The sequence below is a fragment of the Lichenostomus cassidix genome, chromosome 5 (assembly GCF_008360975.1).
Source record: "Lichenostomus cassidix isolate B80296 chromosome 5, HeHo_3.0, whole genome shotgun sequence".
NCBI classification, from domain to species: domain Eukaryota; kingdom Metazoa; phylum Chordata; class Aves; order Passeriformes; family Meliphagidae; genus Lichenostomus; species Lichenostomus cassidix.
This window is the reverse complement of record NC_139486.1, coordinates 29,548,491-29,570,827: the sequence shown is the minus strand read 5'-3', so window position 1 is coordinate 29,570,827 and position 22,337 is coordinate 29,548,491. Positions and strand designations below refer to the sequence as shown.

At 36.3% G+C, this 22,337-nt stretch overlaps 1 long non-coding RNA gene across 1 annotated transcript; it reads right to left on the bottom strand.

The window, feature by feature from the left end:
- Positions 1–1,043: 1,043 nt before the first annotated feature.
- LOC146436240 (uncharacterized) lies at positions 1,044–20,625 on the bottom strand. The gene is made up of 3 exons (XR_014852893.1): positions 20,460–20,625; positions 8,691–8,758; positions 1,044–1,184 (listed from the first exon to the last, which is right to left on the bottom strand). It is a non-coding gene; the product is annotated as an uncharacterized LOC146436240 (long non-coding RNA).
- Between the last annotated feature and the right edge of the window lie 1,712 nt (positions 20,626–22,337).

Below are 22,337 nucleotides of genomic sequence, written 5' to 3'. Positions count from 1 at the left end.
TGGACATAAAATTTATGCATTATGATGATCCTTACTAAATCTAGAAGGATGTCACTCACTAGTGAGAAAAAATGTAACTGTGGCCAAAGAGTATCAGTTTTCAGCAGCTACTTAACAAGAACTGTTTAATTTTGCAGATTTAGAGAGGTAGGGTCAAATTCACCCTTGATTTCACTGTAATCATTATTGTGGAGTACAGAGTGTTGTTTCACCTTCCTAAAAGAAGCAGGGAAAATTAATCAGATTAAAATCTCTGAACAATTTGAATATCAAAATAAAGATATGACGTAATATGTTTTGCCGTCATTTAATCACACTAAATTAGACAAATTTAAGAGCTAATAAGTAGGTACTGCAACCAAGAGGTCTCAAGGTGAAAATGGGAGCATTTTAAACAACAAAACATTTAGCTGTTCAAAAATATTATCAAGGATGAGGAGAATTTCCAACACTTCAAACAAATATTACCAAAATTCATCTTACAAAAGCACAGCATCTGTAGGAAGTACCTTAGAGTCTCACAAATTAGGAAAATAAAGCATTTTATCTTGATATAAAAACTCCTTATAAAAGCTTGTTTTGAAAATGAATATGGAATGATCTCTCCATCTGACATATAAAAGGAAAATTAAAGATGTTTTGAATTTTTTGCACTCATTCTTTTTTCATTTCTCTCCTTTTCTATTGCTTCTTTTGTTCATTTTAGCAATAGAAAGGAAAAGAATAAAGATATAAGGAAAAATAACTGGGAAATAAAATAAATAAAATTAAAGACTGAAGAGAAATATTTTTAATAGTATTGTTTTTCTGAAAATGTAGAGTTAAATACCACATATTTTAAAATTAGATTATTAGCAGGATTTAAAAACAGTGATAATTCAGAATTCCAGTGAATGACAAAGAGAAACAAACTTGCTAGCTTTTTTACTAGAAGAAACATGATGGAGAAATAATCCCTTGGGGAGGTATTTTCTGAAAGTCAAAGAAAATATTTGAATATTTTCTTTTCTGATGAGTTTATTTCGCTTCATAAGTGGTAACTAAATTCAGTTTCTGAAAGCACACAAGTAACACCTAATTATTTTGCTACATCTTACATATAAAAATAGACCAACAAGGCAAACTGTACCATCAACTAAAAACCTCATTCTCTGGACATCTTTCAGTGGCACTTTTCATTCTTTCTGGGACAAAAATTTGCATACATTTCAATATAGCTCCTCTTCCACACATTTAAATCAGAGAAAGCATGTTTAATTTTTTAACTTAAGGGAAAGAATTCCCCATTGAAAGGTTATAAATTGCAGACCTCAGGTACTCAAAACTTCCTTGGTAAAAATTTTTAAAATTGAATCTTATGTTTAGCACATCTCTGCATATTTCAAAGGCATGCATACATTTAACAGGAGGTGAGGAATCTTCTCAGGCAAACAAATCATAGTATATAGCTAGTTACTGACACACATCGCAAATTGTTAAACAAATTTCAGCACATAACTTTTGCATTCATTATTCTAAATCATATTTTCATAGATAAAACAACTGTATCTGATCTTTTCTATACATTAATATATACTTTAGGGCTAGCATCCATTCATGTGTGTACAAATGTATGTTTTGCCCTGGACAAAATTTTGGTATGCACTGACACTCCTCTTGAGTAAAATTTGGATGTCAATGTTTGCCTCGTAACCATTGGATGACTGTAATGACCAGAGCATATGCTGTGAAATATGTCTACAGATATCCTTTTTAGAATAAGTAAATGTGGGGTTCTATGTTTTATACAAGTGCCCAAGGGCATTTAAATATTTTTGAAGAGAAAAACAACGTAACAAACCTAAATATTCCCACAATGAGCTATACAAAAAAAGGAGTCCCAAACTTTCCAAAGTATCTTAATAAGGGTTAAAGGTCACTGCTAAATAAAACTGAGAAACAGAAAGGACCAGGATCCTGTTTCCATTTTAATGTGCCTCATGTTTATGTTTTGCTGTCGGCAGGGGAAAGGCTGAAACAATTCCACTTACAAGAAGGTTACAAACAGGCTGACTATTGCAGCTGGCTGGAAGAAAAAGTTTGTGCTCCACAGGTCTAAGGTGAATACAAGTTCACACAGACCAGACACATGTTAAGCACAGGGCTTATAGCTGACATTTCTCTTCAAATACTTTCCTAAAAATTACAGTCTAAGCTCTAGCCTGAATTGCAGTTCCTTTAAATTATGTTTCACAGACCCAAACCAATAACACTGACTTTTAATTTTAACTTCTTCATCACAATTAAAACTAAAATTTTATACAAAATGTTCAATTACAAAGATGAGTTGTGCCTGCAATTAGCATTACATTGAACAGAGGAAGATCTTAAATTCAAAGGTCCCTGGAGTAGAAAACAATTGCTAAGGCTAGTCATCAAAGCAGTAGGGTGAACCTTAACCTGTCTTTAATCACTTCTAAATTCCGAGTCCAAAAAAAAGACTGCTACTTTTTTGAATTTCATTATAGTGTCTTGAAACCAGTGTTATGATTCTAAGGAAATCTTTTCTTCTTAAAAATGTATATACGGTTCTGCTAAACAGATTCTGCTCCTACTATCTAGAACCTGTTGCGCAGTGAATTTTGAAAGTCTGTCTTTAATCAACACGTTCACCTTGAAAGCTATGAAGTGCACCAAAATCTCTTATGTGCAATATAGAATACTTTGGGAGACTAATTCTAAAATTAATTTCTAAGTGGAAGAGATAAAATTCCCTACCCAACTGTAGTTCTTATAGTAGTGATCCTGAAAAGCCCACATCACCAAATGCCCTTTCACTACTTTTCTTTAGTTCCAATTAATAAACAAAAACCCCAACTTCTTGAGAAGGCCAGTGTAAAATTGGTTATGCAAATAGGTTATCATCTTCAATGTTTACCAAATATAATATCTTTGAATTTAGGAAATAATATTTTACTGGAGAGATTTCCCTACCGACTGCAAACTAAAACCTCAATAGCAGTATTTTTGTCGCCAATTATGAGTACTTTCAGTTACATTATTCAAGGGATACCCATGTCAAGTATTTTATTTCCCACTACATTCCTGAATCACATTAGGCAGTTTGTGGGAACTTGGTAACACTAATTTAGAAACAATATTTTCCTTTAATTCCTTTTTTCTGTGTAACTAATGTGACTCGCATTGCACTTGGTGTTCTGAAGTCATCCTGAGAGACAGATAGGCCCAAACAACTACCTTGTCTGCCATAAAAATAAATTACTTTAGATATCACAGAGAAAAGCTTCAGTAAACTAGTGGATAAATAATCCACCAGGATTTTGACTCCAGCGCACAATGTGTCTCCACAATATAAACTCAGGCACCACCAGAATTTCTCTGGAAAGATACTTCTGTTCTTGATAGCTTGTTTCTCTCTTGCCTAGCCTGAATTGCAGTTGGCATGTTCTCACTATGCTTCTGATATTTTTCATAAACAAAATGGTCTTGAACACTCTCCTAGGTAAAGTAACATTTCTGTCTAGCAGATTGTCAGAGCCAAAACCTTCCTAGGAGTGAGTGTAGTCAGTGCCCTGCAGGCCAGCTTTCTGAGAGAAGATCTGTGTGAGAAGCCCCAGCTGGCCTTGAAGATGTTTGAGACCAAGCTGGGAGAAGCTGCAGCAGGAGCTCCTGCGTCATTTGGTTGGGAGATGGATTTAAGCATGCTTTGTCATGCTTGGTCCATGGCAGGACCATGCTGTAGCTACCCATCTGGACCCTGTGGATGTGGATTCCAATCCTGATCTCAGGCATGTGGCATTGCAGCACACTTTTCTGGAGATCTGGATTCCTGTCTGAGCCTATTTACCATCACTGGGCCTGCCCTGTTTCCTTCGCTCTGGTGCTGTGGGACAGACCCTTGTCATTGTCACTGGGGCTGCTGGGCTGCTGGGCTGCTGGCCACCCTCCCCTGGGGAGCACCACCTGCCCTTGGTGCTTCCTAACAGGTCTCCTTAATCAGAAATACGGACTTAAGTCATATTGGTTTAAAAAAAAAGGAAAAAGGCTAATTCAGGCCATGAATATATTGTTTGTGTACGATATTTTTAAGCTAAAAATCAGTTCTAACTCCTTCCCAGTCATCTTTTCAAGATGCAATAAGAAGGATGAGCATCTGCAGTGCTTAAATTTGGTCAAATTTTAACACATATTTTATTTTAAAAATAGCAGCCCAAAATGTCTTATTAGCAAAATTTTAATTTTCTTTTTTAAGTGCAGCAGTAAAACTAAAGCTGGGTAAAACCCAGGAAATCTCTCTGGGTACCCTTAGAACTTTTAAAGCCATAATGAGTAACTCAGTGATGCTCTGTAAGAAAGGGCAGTGAAAACTGCTTAGGAGATTAATCATTTTGATAGTGTTTTGGCCAGGCTTCCTCCACTCTCTTCAGATATTTGCACACAATACAGATGCTTCAGTGCAAGTCTTTAAGAAATTTCAGGCAACTCCAATTTAACAGATAGTTCCATTACCTTCCATAAACTGATGAAAGAAATTATATATAAATAATTAAATTTCAAAATGCAGATTTGAAACTGGAAACTAATTGATACAAAAGAAAAATTAAATATAAAGGTTACACAAATGAGGATTTTGAATCATACTTACAGTATTGAGTTATATCTGACAGTGCATCTCTATTAGTTTTTAGGAGGACACACTCAAAATTAGATTTGCAGTTTGTTCAAACATCAAGTCCAAGCTCAGCAGTATGATGCTGGTATATCTATGCTGTGTTTAGTATACCATCAAATACCATCCAGACAGGCTGCCTACAGTATGCCAGTGACAGCTCTTGTGGAAGACAGAGAATAATGTAGACATATTCAGTGACACAGTTATTAAGTTAGTGTAAAACTGTCATAGCCATTGATTTCAACAAATCTTTGACAATAAACCAAATCCAGGAACTTCCCAATGCTATTTTTGGTATCCTGTTTTGTGATGCTCAGATGTTCACCACAAAATCCTATAACACCCTGGAGATAATTTCTCTTTTCTTCACAAAAAGTAACTCTTTGTTCTGTGGTTTTCAAGGCTCTCAATGAAAGAGAGAAAAATTATCCTTTGAACCAGGTTCTAAACTCCTGAAGAAATAACTAACAATGCAAAGGACCATAGTCACCGCAGGGAAAAAAACACTTCTAGCACTCCTAAAAGTCCCTTTACTATCTACTCCTACTTACTTTGTAATGATTGCATGTTTTCCCTTCGGGCCCACTAAAGTATTTAATTGCAATTACGCTCATTTACATAGCAGATGAGGCTAATTGCTGGTATTAGTTACCAAATGTATGCTTGTATTGTGAGAGTAAAAAAATGCCCTACAGAAAAGAAAAACGACTATTCCTCTAATTAAGGAGCTGTGAGTCAAAGTGAGCTTGTTCAGAGATGTAAATATAGAATCAAGGACTTTCAGAATTCTGCAGCACATTTTATTACACCACTAGTTCCCATATTTCAGAGATAACACTGGCAGACCTCATGGTATATACAATGGTCTATTCTCATTTTCTCAGAAGCGGGGATGATTGGCTCCACATAAGGCTCAGACACAGAGATGTAGATTTCTAAAATTCTTAATTAGAAATAAATGTGAATCTCATATCAGGAAGGTTCTTTGTGTATAATAGATACACTGAAGCTATTATTTGAAGCAGCTCCATCACCTACTCTTTTGGGCTAATTCCCAGGAAAAGTCTTTTTTTACATTATTCAGACCTCAAACTGTTTCGTGTCAATGGACTCCACTTTGCATGCAATTGTACACAAGGACTTTTAAGATACTAAACTACTAAAGTGAATGTGAGAAGCATTAGGTCAAGTGGAAACCCAGATGAATAACAATTCCAGCATTTGGCCCTGGATACCATTCCTAGCATAAAAACTCTTAAAAGACTTGCATCTATACATCTATCTATATACAGAGAGAGAGGGTTAGTCCCGGATGGTGAAATGAAGATTTGTTAATTTTAGTTAGCTTCTGGAGGTCACAGTGAGAACAGAAGTGTGCCCATCAGTATCCTTTGGACAGGGTTGAAAAGCTCCCTATACACATTTAAAAATTAACACTTTATCAAACTGTGCCTTAAATTTTTTCCTTTTCCTGGAATTCTACCAAAACTTGACAGCAGTTAAGCTGTGGGTGTGCAGAAGCACTACATATGATATTTACTATTATATTCTTTTAGGTAATTTCCCATTAGTCTGCTATGTTTTGCCTATGTTTAAAACTGAAATTATTTTCATTTTGGAATTTGCCACTTTGTCTTCTAATTTCATTACAAGTTTTTTCTGCCTCCCACAAAAAAAAAAAAAAAAAGAAAAAAAAAGCCATCCCTATGCAAAAAAAATTAATTCCAACCTTAAAGCAGTGAATTTGATTTTCTGTTGCCTTTCATATAATATAATGTAAATACTGTGTATTATACTACCATTCGCATATAGAAAGACTTTAAGCAATAAAGGTCTGATAAAAATGAGAATCTGTTGCTTTTGCTTTATTAGTTTTGTTATTCCTAGATGCTGCTTTATGCTAGTTTTAGATATATCAGTGTTTGGTTACCTACACAGGTCATTTCACAAAATGAGACTGGCTATGAGCCACATTATCAGCTGCTCCCTATTTTCTTTCTGAAAAGAAGATGAAAAAAGTTTAAAACCACCTGAAATATATTCCATGGATGCCAAGGTCTATGCCTTCTGAGTGCCTATTCTCATTAAAAATATACCTTTGTAGGACAAATCCCAAATGGTCTGATGACAGAGGTCATGCAAGTGTCATTTTTCAAACTTGTGTGAAAATCCATTTCGAGCCATCTTCCCCTCTTATATTTCACCTCCTATCTGGAGCACTTATGCAGCATACATACTTAGCTAAAGCACAAAATGTAAACAGGACATCCTCTCAGATAGGAGATCCCAACATGTTGAAAAGTATATGCCTGAGTTCTTAATCAGTTCTGGAAAGTATCCCAAGACTTCCACAAAAAGATACTGTTTCTGTTAATGTGGAACATAAACTTAGCCCTTAACATAAAACAAAACCAAACAACATCTGTCCTTACAGTTTGATTGTTTGTTCCATCCTAGTATAATTATTCCTGCATGACAGCAGCCCCTGCAGGCTATAGCCTTGCTTACTCTACTTTGCCCTGAAAGCATGCCCAGCATTTAGAGATGAAAACACTGTGTCAAAACTAGTGAGCATTCATTTAGAAATGCTTAGTGTTACAGTACAGCCACATTTTTATAATTATCTGGGATTTTTTTTTAATAGCATTTTGTCAGTCCTAGTTGACCAAGAAAGATTTGTGCTTCCAAAAATCACTGGTCTCTGAACAAATCTCTGAAGCTTCCAGGGGGGAAAGTGGCCAAAATGAAGAGAGATCAACTGTTCACCCCCCGTCCATTTACAGGAATAAGGATTTCTTTTTATGTTGGATCATTATTTTAAGACTTCTTTGCAGTTTTTCTATCTAGTGGCAATAAAATCTGAAATGGGCATACAAAAAAAGGAGGACATTCTCTACTCAGTAACCCTGCAGATAGTGTAAAGACAGTATAAAGCCACACGTTTTCTGTCACTCTGACCAGAATGGGAAGCAAATGAACTTCCAAACCAAAAAATTACTCAGGGAAGGAGGGTACACACCAGAGGACTGCTATTTCTCCAATTATAATAGCTTTTCCAATATTTTCAATAGACTTGGCAGTAAAGCAATATGAAATTTAATCCCATTCGTGAACTAGTATATCCCTGGCTGAACATGTAATTTTCTCTGTTCTCTGGATCTGCAGAACTTCCCTAGGGCAGTACAACTTTGTCATAGCCACAAGGCTGTGTCTTTCTCTTGAGAGGTATATGGTCTGCTTGGAAGACTGTCAGACCTAGTCAGGTGTGAAAGCTTGGTCCTACAGTGATCATGATAATGTAACCTGATCAGAAATGTCTGAGAAGACCAGATATAGATTATGTCTTGTCTGCACCCTCTCAGCAGCATAATTCAAATCCTAACCCTGATCACACAAGACTTGGTTAAAGTTTACAGCTAAACAGTTGACTCAATTATCATTGTTACCTGTTTTCTGATCATAAATTTGCAAAGGTTTTTTGCTATAAATCTCATTATTATAGTAGTTGTAGCCCTTTAATACCTTTTCCTGTACTGTTCACACAGCATAAAAGAGTGACACCCTTTGTTTTTATACTAAATGTGTAAGCTCACAGCTCATAGCATATCTAGTTTTCCATTGATAAGTTTGTCTTTTTTAAGGGGTTGGTGAAATGGCTCTTAGTCAAGGTACTGCTCCCATTACATACAATATTTTTGTTCTGAACTCTCCACACTTCCTGGGATCGCAGAGACTGTGATTTATTATTTTGTTTTAGAGATCAGTTGCACAAACATTTCAAGTATAAAATTTAACTAAAATAGAGTATTTTTAAAATGAAAATGAATAGCTGTTTTAAGATCAGTAACCTGATCCTAAAGTTTGTTTAAGTTTAAGCAGGGAAAAAAATTGGCTGAAACTAGAGCCAGCTTCACATACAGTCTGTGTGTCTAAGAAATTGCTTTAGAACAGGATGGAGATTTTGTTAAGGGACCAAATTTTCAGCTTTCCTTATAAAAGTACACAATAGAAGACTTACCTCTAAAGACTTATGGCTCCTAGGCAGATTCCTCACAGTCACAACGTTCCTTTAGTAGGAGAGGCACTCTGAAGAGAGCAGAAGCCACAGCTCATAGTGAACACGGACAATAGCCCCTGAAGTCTTTGCCAAAATTACGAATTGATCACCTAGTCACTACTTCTTTCCAAAGTGGCAAAAAAGTTAGCAATAAATGCTATTTATTTGATTCCATGCCTTGTAAAAGCAGTGTTGATAGAATTTCTACTTTTACCCTTGCAAGGGAAGGAACGATGTTACAAGAGAATATTCCTCAGTTTTTCTCTCATCCATTTGTCTATGCTTAAAAGCATATCTTGGGATTTACATGGCAGATGACTCACAGGCTGTAGATTCTAGTTCGTTCACTTCTGTATGAGCTCTGGCCTTATCCATTCAACATTGCCATAGTTGCTCTGTGGTGGGGAATGAACAGAAAAACAAAGAGCTAGAAAAAGGTAAAAGATTTGGCACTGTCACCTTGAAATTGGTTGGTAGCCTAAGTGTCATTATGCTTTTAAATGAGAATTTCTTTCTCAGTCTTTCAAATTTGTTGCCTTTCAATTATAATATTACAAGAACTAGCCCTGTTAAATACTCTTCTATATAAGTTATTGGTAGGGCTACAACACCCCGAACAAGCTGCTGTTTTAAAAGTGCTATTTTTGAAAAAAAAAAGAATAAAATAGCAATTTGATTGATTGTTTGTTTAATCAAAAAGCCTAATTATTTTAAAATTCATGGTTTTAAGTTCTTTACATATCTGTCAAGTCTTCATCAAGGGAATTATCCCTGTCACACCTCACTGTGGTTTTGCCATCATTTGCATTCATTGGTTCATCAAGAACTGGACACGCAGTAAACAGGACCAGTAATATCTGAACATCTACTAATTAGCAGGGAAACCATACACTTTTTGGGTTTGTGCCAAACATCTGAGAGCTGGAAGTGAAAGGAACTTTCCTTGAGAAGTCCTTCAGCAGCAGAAATCCCTTACAACCCATAACCCTGAGAGACTAAAAGTGCTAGCACGGTCCCCCAAAGATCATAAAGTGTAAAGGGATATATGCAGGGCAGCCAGGGGACACACTGATTCAGACGTCCCTCTTGAAACTGACACTCTTCGAACTTCCATGGAAGTGCCCGTGGTGATTAAATGGGCTTTTCTGTTGTACATCCCCTCAGGCGGACAGCTGCGGAAACATCCCCTCCCCTCTGGAAAATGAATCACCCCTGGATAGAATGGGCGTAGCTGTTTGTACATCTCTTATCACGCTAAGGATGTGCTAATATCTTGACCTGCAAACCACAGGACCACCCAAGCCTACAGCAGCTAAAATGAAATGATTCACTTATAATTTATCTTGGGAGGCTTCCTCTGCAATATATTCACCCTTGAAGGAGATAAAACCACATAAATTTCCCCATTTAATCTAGAAATTAAAGAAGAAGATCAAATATATTGTCAAAAGCTCTCAAAAAGTGAGATTGATAGAATAAGGTATGGTTTCCTAGATGCCATAATCAGAGGAGGATGGATATAGACAAAAAAAGTAATGCAGAGTCAAGTGACGTGAAAGGAAGATTAAAGACTCAAAAATGGGAAGTAGAGAAAAGACCACATGTAGAGCCTGGGAAGAAAAATCAGTCCTGGCAAGAAGGGTTTGTATGTCTAGACTGTTTCCCCCTAGCACAGTCTTCCAGACAAGCAAAGTTTGTAGAGTCTAAATCCTGTTCCTTGTCAGCCAAAAATTTTCTCATTGGAGATCAGCATACAAGTTGGACGAAAGCCTTTTGTTTTGGCTGAAGGTATTGACATAACTTTGTGAAGACAAAATTGTTGGAGAATGTACTGTGAAAAATATCCAACAACAAAAAAAAAGCTAAATTTCCATTTTACTTTCTTTTAAATGTTCATAGTGGTTGCTGTTCACAAATAAGAATATTTGTAAAAGCTAGAAAAGAATCACAAAATGTTTTACAAGTTCTGAAAATTCTCATCATATGCAATGTTTCTCTTTGAATAATAAACTGGAGCTGCTTGCCAGAAGAAATCTGAACCTATATTTAGAACATTATAGTAAAATGTGTGCTCAGAAAGTAAGGAAAGTATTAACATAACAGATAACAACAGGTATTTCTCCTCGATCCAGCAGATCACACAGTCGGCTAAAGCGAATGTGATAAACTGGCATAACCAATACCTTCTGATAATTCACAGCAATGTTAATTACATTGCCTCTTGTTACTGGGGGTTTTACACCAGTAGCCGAAAGATACATTTGGTGTAAAGGATGTTATATTTGAAGAAAACCAGGAGGTCTCTTTCCCCTTAATGAAATATAAAATCAACTAGAAATCAGAAGTCCAAAGAGTCACTCCATATTCCCACTGCTACAGAATATCTGAGAACTGTTAACATGCATTATATGATTCCTAAGGGGAATCAAGATTCATGAGGATTTGATATGTAGCAAAGGAACATGACTTATTATTTGCCCACTTATCACAACACCAATTGTATAAATACACTGGTCCAATACATCATGGGAATAGGATTTACAGAACTTCTGACTCCTCAGAGAGACAGTTAAAGTCAATACAAGCTGCAGGGGTTTAGCTCTCTGAAAATCAGTCACCGATAATGTAAACCTCAATCAAGCATGAATCAATAACAGTATTTTGGGCATACAACATAAATGGTTTTTAGAAGATGACAAATTTAAATATACTCAGAACATGTAGAAATCTTTTTCTCTTCTTTAAATGTAAACACTTAAACACATTTTAAACCTAAATGCTTGTGGAAAGCCAGTTTTTTCCAGGTATCCAGCAAAAGCTGGATATTTGCAACAAAAGCAGAGATCAAATTCCAAAGTAGAAGACAGTTCTTGGACAAGGATGTACCGAAAACATTATCTTGATAAACCAAAGGGAAACCTCTTATGTCAATAGTTCCCAAGAGATGTCCAGGATCAATAGGTCAGAGCACCCTCATAGACTCTTTAGGCATACTCAGCTACAACAGTTTTCCTTCTGGCTGCACCCATCTACCTGTATTCTTTCAAGGACTCTCTGAGTACTTGAAAATTTTGAAAGCCCTGCTCCTGCAATACATTAGGCTGCACCCAATCCACATTTAGTGTTCACCAATATTTGTACCTTGCACCTGTCTGATGTTGTCGTTGGCCTTTCCTCAATCTACTTAGAGCTGCCTGTGCACAGCAGGAGAAAACATAAACCCAAAGCATATGATGAAGAGCTTCAACAGATGGGCTCTGGCAGATCTTTCTGCACTACTGTAAGATTTTACCCACAGATGACTGCTCTGTTTTTTGCTATAACTTACAGGCCTATGCAAGAGTTAGCAAAAAGCAGTATGTATCCACAGCTCAGCCTTGTGTTCATATTTTCTCTGGCACCCATGCTGAGGCATGGACACATATCTCCTTTATTAACATTTTCAATCCTAAATTCTCAGAAATAGAAGACATGCAGGCAGATGTGATGATCCACAAATTATCATAATGGGAATGGTCAGAGCTTGTCTGACTAAGGCCCAAGATAAGCTCAGCTTCTGTATAATACTAGATACATTTGCTACCTGGGAATTACAGGTATATGCTGCAGTGGCAAAGGGACAGACATGTGTGATTTAATAGATGTTTTGCATGTCTTTGGTGCAGTTCATCAACTCAATAAAGTAAATATGGCTACTGAGAGGGAGAAGAACAATGATGGAGAGACATGCACACATAGGAAGAGAGAGAGGGAGAAAAAAGAAAAAGAGAAGGGATGGGAAGAAAAAGAAAGGGACGTATTTCATGAGTGTATTTATAACAATGTGATATTATGTAATGGCTTCAATAACATCCCTACCCAGGAGATCAGGAATGTCATCATTGTTTTCCTAACCTGACAGTATTTTTCTGGGAAAAGGTGAAAAAGGCATTCTTTTTAAAGTGGTTGTGGGACTCCTAGGTGTCATTGTCTTCAGTTATATGTATATCCATATATCTATGTAAACTGCAATTTAAAATACCATTCTGCTCCCCAGCCTATTGGCGGACGGAAGGAAGGAAAGAGATCAGTGGAGAGGAATGTTTAAATAGCTTCTTGTTTTTTACTCACAGGACAGATGGCGTGCAAACGAATGAAAAATAAAACCCCAACTGACATTGTATAACAGCTGTGCACAGTGTCAACTATAGGAAGAAACATGGTCCGCTGGATAGACTATTTTACTAGAAATGAGGGAACTTGGGTTCTCAGCCTAGTTTCCTATATTCAAAATGACTATACTTTTGTAAAGGAAGTCCCTGATTCTCATTTTCTTCATTAGCAGAATAGAAACATTTAGATGCTTTACTTTATGAAGAGAAGGACAGAGAGAAATGAGGAGAACTTAGCTTTTGTGGGAAAGCAAAATGAAAGCACAAAACATTTTACTTAACAAATGAGTGGTCACATTGCTCATATGAAGAAAACTGGGCTTTTTCACTGCTCTACAACTTTTTCTTTCAGTGATCAGAATTAGAATGTTGTGATACTGTTAATAAGCTTAATATTTTGCTCACAACCCCAAGTAAATGAAGTTCATAAAGTTCAAGGTACAGCCCTGGAAAAAGAAGGGGTCATGAATTACTCATTTCCTGGGGAGAGTTTTATATTTTTTCCCAGAAGGCCAAGTTTTTCCTTTTTGGTCTGCAAATTTGTTTTGTAATGTGGTTGACTTTCTTCATTTTCTAGTTGCTGTGCTGGTATTGTTCTCCTCAGCCTATGTCATTGTGTGCCAATCTTTTCTGCTTTTAAGATGTTTTGGGTTTGCTTGTTTGTATGCCTTTCCTTTTTAGTCATTGTCTTTAAGCCCCAGGAAGAGTTCACACAATCACTGTGACCACAACTTAGTCTGAGAAGACACAGTTACCTCTCGTCTTGGGTCAGAACACAAAATTGATGTGATTTATGTCAGTTTCCAAAGGTTCAGGGCTCACTGCAGGGATTACCTTGATTTTGATTGGTTACAATTTTTTCAAAACAGAGTGGGAAGAATCTTTCTCGTACCTGCTGTACTTTTTCCTATCAAGCCAATATGAAAAAGCCACATTAAATTTTGAGAGTAGCAGCCAAGATAACATTGTGCCTCTCTCCAATGCTTTGAAAGCTATCAGCATTGAAAGGAAGCATGTGCGAGTTTAAAGTTGCAATGACTGTGTTCAGCTACTGCCTCTTTGATATGCCAGATCTCCTGTTTATCCACTGGATTTGTGAGGGTGGGGAGGAAACCTGGCTGTGATATGATTCAAGATGGTAGATACAAAAGAGTAAGAGAGTTTCCCCTCCATTCTCAGCTTCTCCCTTTTCTCTGGAGGCCTTCGGGCTAATTCTCTCCATGGGGATTTACACCTGAATGCAAAAACACCTGTGCTATGGCATTCTCATAGATAGTAATATTACCTAACTTACTTAGCATGGTTTTTCCTGTTTATTAATCTAAGGACACAGTTAATTTGTCCTGAATATAGCAGTTAAGTATGATGAGTTTTAGGGAATTTCTATGCTGTGAAAGATTTGTGCCATAAATTAAATTCTTATTAACTGGCTTGCCTTGTATGCTTGCAGCACAAAGGGACATGATATCATACCATGCTATTGATAATAAAAAAGAACACAGATATCTTCTTAATATTACCCAGTGAAATAATTCCATCACATATCGTGTTATCAATATTTAAGATTGCCTAAGAATATAAATGATACTGGTCCTATATGTAAATGTAAACTACATGTGACATCAGACTAATTAATATGAAATAACTGAAGAAAACTTGTTTATTGTTGCAGTAGTGGTGGAAGTGATGAAGTGGTGCAAATGCAATGTTTATCATACTGTACACATTAAAAGTTATGACTGCACAGGAACATTTCTCAGTTAAATGGTATGTGTCAAAGAAAACTCTGCACCAAACAACAAAGAAAGGAATAAATTTTGTTCCATCATCCTTTTCTCTTTTTTTCCCCTTTTTTGAACTGGATCCCCAGTGTAGCACAGAGGATACTTTATTTATGTCCCTGCAGTTCAGGGTCTACAAACCAATTCATCATGTTTCTGCTGTGCCTCATCTGCTAGAGATGAATAACCCCTCCTATAACTTTCTGAAGTCTGTTTGCCATTATGTAGATTAATGCAATAAATACACATATGTGAGCACATGTATGTGTGAGAAAAACACATTTATGGAGTACATTGTGTTGTGTCCCACAGCCACTCCATCCAGAATTTCTAATTTAGCAGTCAGTAAACACAAATGTCTCTTTGGTAGCACAAAGAAATGTGTTCTATTAAGTCATATACATTTTTTACTTAAATGCTACAAAATAGATATTAGCTTGTGCTGTCTTTTGCATGCAGCAATTCAAATCAGATTTATAACTTCATGTTACATATGTATTCCCACCATTCATACACAGTGTGTTTGGGAAGCCTAGAATAAAGTAGCAGACCTGGAGTATTTTGTGTCTCTGCTGATTTGCACTACAAATTCCATACAATTTTGAGTCTATATTTACAGCTGAATGTGTTTTGTCAGTAAGTATGTGAGGAAATATTAAGTTTTTGAAAAGGGTAAACAAAAGGACTGTGGACCAATTCTGTAAAAAATAATTTTCTCAACGAAATTAATAGTGCGGGATAGGTAAACACTGGACTTACAGGGTTAGTCATATGACATCTCCTGCAAGCACAGGAAAATTTTGACTAGCCCAAATAACCTGTCTGGCCTGAGTGGAATGAGTCAAGTTTGTATTTAGCAGGGGAATAAATATTTCCAGGGTCAAGTTGTTTTATTTATTGGCTGGTGAGCACTATGGTCCCACAAGCAATCCAATGGAGTAGATTCCTGCCGGCCTTAAATGTCTTAACAGTTTTAGTTTAGAAAATCCCAAAGCAACAAAAGAGAGTCCCAAAGAGGCTGCTCCTTAAAAATTTTGGCTTTTGAAGTCTTTAACATTCTTGCTTGAGACAGAGTCATTAAGATTTTTTTCTGCAGACATTTTCCAATTCTGTAGATATGTTCCGTACCCAGTTTAAGTCACCCAATGAATAAAAAGCTGGAAAATACTAATGAATTTATGGAAAAGAATGGCACAGCACATTAACTAGATTAATTTAAGAAAATTAAGTAAGAACCCCTTAACAATTTCAGCTGCTTATATCTGGTCTGAAAATTCGTTCTTCACTCTCAGTTTTGGTAAGCAGCCTTCCTCACGGATGAGGCTATAAGATGACAATGTCATTCAATAACTCGCACACCCTTTCCTGCTATTTGTCCAGTGCAGGAAACTAAGGGTTTTCTTGTCGTGTGGACAGGGAGGAAATATCCAGCAACCAAATACTGACCCTTGCATGCAAACAGGTCCATATCCTCTTCCCGCCTGACAACTTCCTTCCTGCCTGCTAGGAACAAATCTACTTTTCATTTTTCCGGAGTTCTTTATACAGGCCACTCAGAAAGCCCTTGGGTAGGGACAAACATTTTATTAATGTAAACTTCATCTAACAGCTGGATGCTTAGGGCAGCCAGGCCGAAATTCACAGTTGATAATTGTTTGTCTCTTTTAACTATAGTGTTGCTGCAGCTGAGTTACTAAATGCTTTGTGCCAAGAACTAATGCAAAGAGTTTACTGGTATGTCTGACCTTAGCTTATTGGAGATGTATTTGCAATTCTGACATTTTGTGAAGCCTAAACTTAGGTAAAATGAATCCTTTTCTGTCTTTCCACAGCATATTTCTGCATTAACAAGAAAGTAGAAGTCTTTTTCTGGCTGTAAAGAATAAAGGTTTCATCTCCTGTCATGAAGTTACTGATCAGATAACAAACCAACAAACCACCCAAAAATCAGATGACAGCTGAAAGCAGAGAACCAGTTTCATAGGGCTGTATTTTTTTTTTTTTTTTTTCTGGGATTACCAAAGTTATTGATTCTTTGAGTGAAAACTTGACTTCAGAATGCAAAAGAAAAGTTCAGGCCTTGCTCTGTCTTATTCCCACTCTTCAATTACCTGGGAAATGTCCTGTGCCTCTACACAGGTTTGTCAGTCTGTGCTGTTGGAAAAACCTCAGAAGTCAGTAATTAAGCTCTTAAGAAATTCTGCCTCAGTCCCATGACAACTACTTTTCACTCTAAAGATAATTAGTTTATATTTAACCTGTATTAATTTTTTTGCAGTCTATACACCTGAAACTTCCTATTTTTCTTCTGCTTGTCTAAGCTACAAAATGAAAGCATTTACAGAGTGAATTCAGACTGACATTTGTTAAAGTCTTTTTCAAAAACTGATAGCAAGAAACAAAAAACTAAATATGTGTAAAAGTCAAATTATTAAGTAATGGAATTTTTGTAATTTTTAGAGGGAGACAGTATATATAAAGTGTAATTGATCGACAGTATACTGCTATTAAAAATGTCATATCAAATTGATAAAAAGATACTTAATTGCCAAAGGCCTTTTACCTTTCATGCCTACAAAAGGGAAAACCACTATGGCAATAAAATCCAATAGGTTGCATTATTTTGGTAGAGCAGAAGAACAGTACCATTGCTTGGCCTGTAGTTCTGCCCACTCTTTCAGTAGCGTGTAATCTTCAATTCCTGTTTCAATTGCTTTCAGCTGTTGATTTTCAGCATTGAGGTGGCTGAATTTCAACATTAAACTTTGGAGACTTCCCAGTAGAATGAACTGTGTATAGACATCTATTACTTCTCATCATTATCCCTTTATCCCTCATATACCAGAAAAACAGTTAATATTTATGTTGGGGTTTTGCCTGGAAGTATCAGTCTGATGAAGGCAACTGAATACTAGAGATAGCAAAAGAATATAGATAGCAAGTACGCAGCTGTTATTCAAAGTGCAGTTCAAATAACATTCAGAACTCTGTTGTTTTCATTATATCTTCATGCATTTTGTGATACTGAAAAAACCAGAATTAACACATATTTTGCTATTTATAAAGATAAGCATTACAATGGATAGAGAAGAAATGCAATTACCTTTTCTGTCAAGGTTAAAAGTTTACTCACAATTGTCAAAAGGCAATATACTTTGGAATTTAATTGTGCCCAAGATAAAAATGCGTGATTTTTAAAATTTGTGCTCAAGTAAAAGAGATCAAAGAATAAGCCCCATTTCTTAATTTAGACCTAAAACATCACCTACAACTTCACTACACCTATATGTCAAATAAATATAATCTAATTGAGGAAGATACATAACAGAAGCCTTCTTTAGTTGAAATTATATTGTAATTCTAATAGTGTTATTAAGATATTTGGAAGCAGAATTATAGATCTTTAAGTCTTATACAAGGACAAATCCAATTTACAATTGAAAATATTAATAAAACAAAGTGCTGACAAAATGAAAAAGAATACAAATAAATAAATAATAAAAACTAAAATTGTCTTTGTAGCTTTCCTAGAACTGATGATTTAAAAGGCACTTTTTCTTTCTGACACTATTATTGTCTTTGGCTTTAGTATGCTTCTCAGTGGCATCTGCTTCAAGTTAGGAAAGTGCATTTACAGAGGTTTACTGTCTTTCTATTTGATCCAGCAGGAGTTATCATAATTCTGCTCTTATTTACATGTTGTCTATACATTTTGGAAAACTAATTTCTTAAATCAGACTTTACAACACGTTACACACGTTACAACAAGACTCATTGTTTCATCTTAAACAATTTCTTCTTTCTAGCCTTCTTTATACCATGCTTGTCTCATGTATCAATAGAGACCATTGGTGTTAAGCACTTCATTTACTCTGGTTACCTCACTAATTTTAGTGTATCTTCAGGCTGCCACATTATGTTGTATTAGGCTGAAAGTTTTCTTTTTTTTTTAAGGACTTTCATGGTTCAGCATGTCTCTCCGTCTACCCTGTGCAGATGCCTAGGATTGTTACTGAAAAAAAATTGTCTAAAGAAATTATTTCTCTAGATAATAGTAGAAGAAACTTAAACTGAACACTATTATTTCCCCTTTCCTCATCTTTGTTTGACAGTCATCTTCAGCTGGATATCTTTCCTGCAGATGTAAAATGTTATAATAATCAGCTATTAGAAATGTCAGGACTTATAACTATAGTCATAACTTCAAATCACTTAAAAAATTAATTATTTAGTAGTGAAGATAGCTATTTTTACAGTTCTAAAACATTATTTTGCTCCATATTATTCCAGAGTGTCAGTGATCAAGCATGTTAGTGATTGAACTTCCCATTCCCTCTCCTATTTTCTTGTTAAAAAACTAAACTAAAAAATACAGATTTGAAATCCAGGCTGTATACAAATCTGCATCATCTGTAGTTTATACTGAGGGTGAGACTATCAAGACAGACAGGTCTATCTGTATCAACGTAAAAAGAAGTCTCTCCCAAACTGACTGAAATACCAACCACGAGCATTTATGTGGAAGGGAAGTATGTCCATTTCTGTCCTGTACATAAGTATATTTCTTTTACTAGATACATTAATCGCATTTCTTTAAAAAAAATCCCACTTTTTAGGGAAAAGGATAGTAGAAACAAAACTGTTTATAATATTAAAATATGTACACTGGATATGGATATATAAAACTGACTGGAGTTTTTGTGTATAACATTTGCGTAACAATTTGTAATGTTTTTTCCTTCCTATCAAGCCTATTGTGTCTGTAATAAGCTTCACCTCTACACCCAACAACTTGCACTAGCAGTGAATGAGAGACACTGAATGATTCACACAGCAGAATTTTCCAGGAGTGTTCAAAAATAATAAAAAAGAATAAAATAAATAATATTTTGTGAGATTCTCATTGGCACACAGATGCATTTCAATGATAAATATAGGGTTTTTTAAATTTAGCTAACTGAAACCTGATGAATATGAATTTCTGTATTGATTTGGTTCCTAATGAACTTGAACTGAAAGAAATGAAGTTTTGAATTGCAGTGATAAAAAATTGATTTCTGGCACATGGGCAAAATTGTTTATTTTCATGGGTGACATAATTAGACTCAACACCCAACACCAAGGAGAATACATGTCAATACATTATCTGTACTACTTAGGTCATGAAGTCAATCACAAAAATTAACTGAAAAAAACATTCCTTGGGTAAATCAAAGGAAGTACCATTGAAATGACATAGTAGCAGAAGAGAGCTTGGAGTCTTTCCATACTAATGTCTGATTATGTGGAGCAATGTCAAGAACTCAATAGAGTACTTGCCCAACTAATACTTCTGGCCAATTTTCTTCTCTCAAAAGTATCTAAACATAACTGAAAAAATTAATATTTAAGGACATTCAGCACTTTATAGCATCTAGTCTCTTATTCATTGTAGAGTTTAAAGAGCTTTTAGTGAATATCAGAGATGACAGAAAATTCCATATGGTCGTTCCTAATAGAGTTTTATATGGTGGTGCAACACATTGAACTCTGACAAAAGAACAGCAAACCTATAGGTTGCATCAGAAATGTTTCAGGGAGAAGGCCTGCCACTGGTAGCTGTGCAGAAAATGGTACTGGCACCATGCTGTTTCTTTGGAGCTGGGGAAGCTGGAATTGAAATATGCACAGACTCTCTGTCTTTTTGTTTAACCATCATGTTAATTCCATCCCAACACCTATCATCAGCTTTAAGGTATGACTTTCATCTGCTTGGTCTTTTATCAGAATTAGTTTTGCATAAATATCAATGTTGTTACCTTGTACTTTCTGGTAGAGAGAAGAGATGGTCTGGGATCTCAAATGATACAATAAGCTTCACTACTGGTGGCATGGACCACTTTTGTATGAACTATTAGCAGATACATAGAAGAGAAGTTGCAGAAGCCAAGAAGGTGACACAACGAACACATCCAGCTATGCTGCTCCTGCTAATTAGATGGTGTAAACACAATGGAACCTGATCAGCATAGAGAAGCTCTGCACTTTCATCTGTCACTTCATTCCTGGCCGTTGGGACACCTTATTCAAAAGAAACATAGACTCTGGAAGGAATCTTGCCCAGTAAACATTTATTTTTTTTTAAGAAAATATCTCCAACTGCCTAGGAAGCCTGACGCTAACAATTAATGGCTGACTGCTATTCTACCTGCTACTCTACCTGCTACCTGTGCTAGGGTAGCCTGCACAGCCATTATAGAAATCCACAAAGATAAATCCTGTGTTTTTAATCATGTAAATGAACATGGCTGTTTGTAATGGTCTTAGGCAGGGTATAATGCAGTTGGAAATAAAATTATCTATGCCTGCTCACCCTTTGCATCACCATCTTTCTGAAGAGGTTTGTGAATTGTTAGGGGGACTCTTCAGAGGAATCACACTTTCAGGCATGAGATTTATTACCCAGTAGGAGTCTTCTATATGCAAAGAATTCTTTCAACTACCCTCCCTCCCTCCCAAGGACATCTAACGAAGTAATGATCATTTTAACCTGCTAAAAGCATTTCAAAGGAATGAAAGAGAAAAGATGTGTCAGTGGGAAATGGCTGAAGTAATGTCCCTGTAGCTTTTAGAAGGGTAATGTTTGACAGATTCCTGTCCCAAAAAAAGGAGCAATATTTGTACCTATTTTTTTTATAACTTGTGTCACCCAGGGAGATTTGACTGAAACTGGTGTCTTATATTCAAAACATGTTAATTTATCCTCACCATGCAGTGTGTTTAAGCAACTTACTCCTATAGTTTGTTTCTTTTTCAATACCTTTAATATATCATAAAGGAAAAAAAAAAGAATTTTTGCTTAATATGTCAGAGGTTTCCAGGAAAAGCCTGAAAAATCAATAGCACAAAAGCACTGGGAATTTGCTTTAAAAGGTGTACTATGTCTTTAGTGCCTGTCATGGTTTAGGAATGGTACTCCCCAATTTAGTGTTCCTAGTGAAAGTTCATGCAGAAGCTCTCTCACTACCTGCCTCCCTCTTCCTTCTCTCTTGCCTTCACCTTTCTCCTCGAGAATCAAGAATCGGGGGCACAAAAGGTAAAGGTGATGGGTTGAGATAAGAACAATTGACTGGAAATAGTGATAAGAAAACAAACAGCAGCAATATTAATGACAGAGGGTACAAGACAATAAACACTTGCTCATCCTAGAGACCCCCAGCAATAGACAATACACGACCACTCCCTCCACCACGCTCCCCTCACTGCTCCCTCCAGCTCTGAACAGGTGTTACCCAACCCCTCCTGCCATCTTGGAGCTGGTGCCACACCTACTCACCAGCAGGAAGCCCTTCTCCACAGAAGAGACTCTTCCTGCCACCCCTGGCAGCGACATGAGGTGCTAAAGAGTAACCTTCGTGTCCTGGCAATGCCCCATCCTGGCTACCGCAAAAATTAACCCTTTCCTCGAGAGAACCAGAACAGAGGCTCTTGGTAGAGAAAAACATCAGTAGGATTTGTTCATCTGAGAGGGCTACTCACTATTACATCAAGTCACTTTTCTTTGAACATGACAGGTGACACTCTTTTCTAACTCTGTCAAACCTAGGCATCTAAAATAACTGCTGCTGGAAACTGAGTTTCCAAGAGGACCTGGAATGATCACTGGGACCACAGAAGTTCAAGCTTTAGAAATCAAA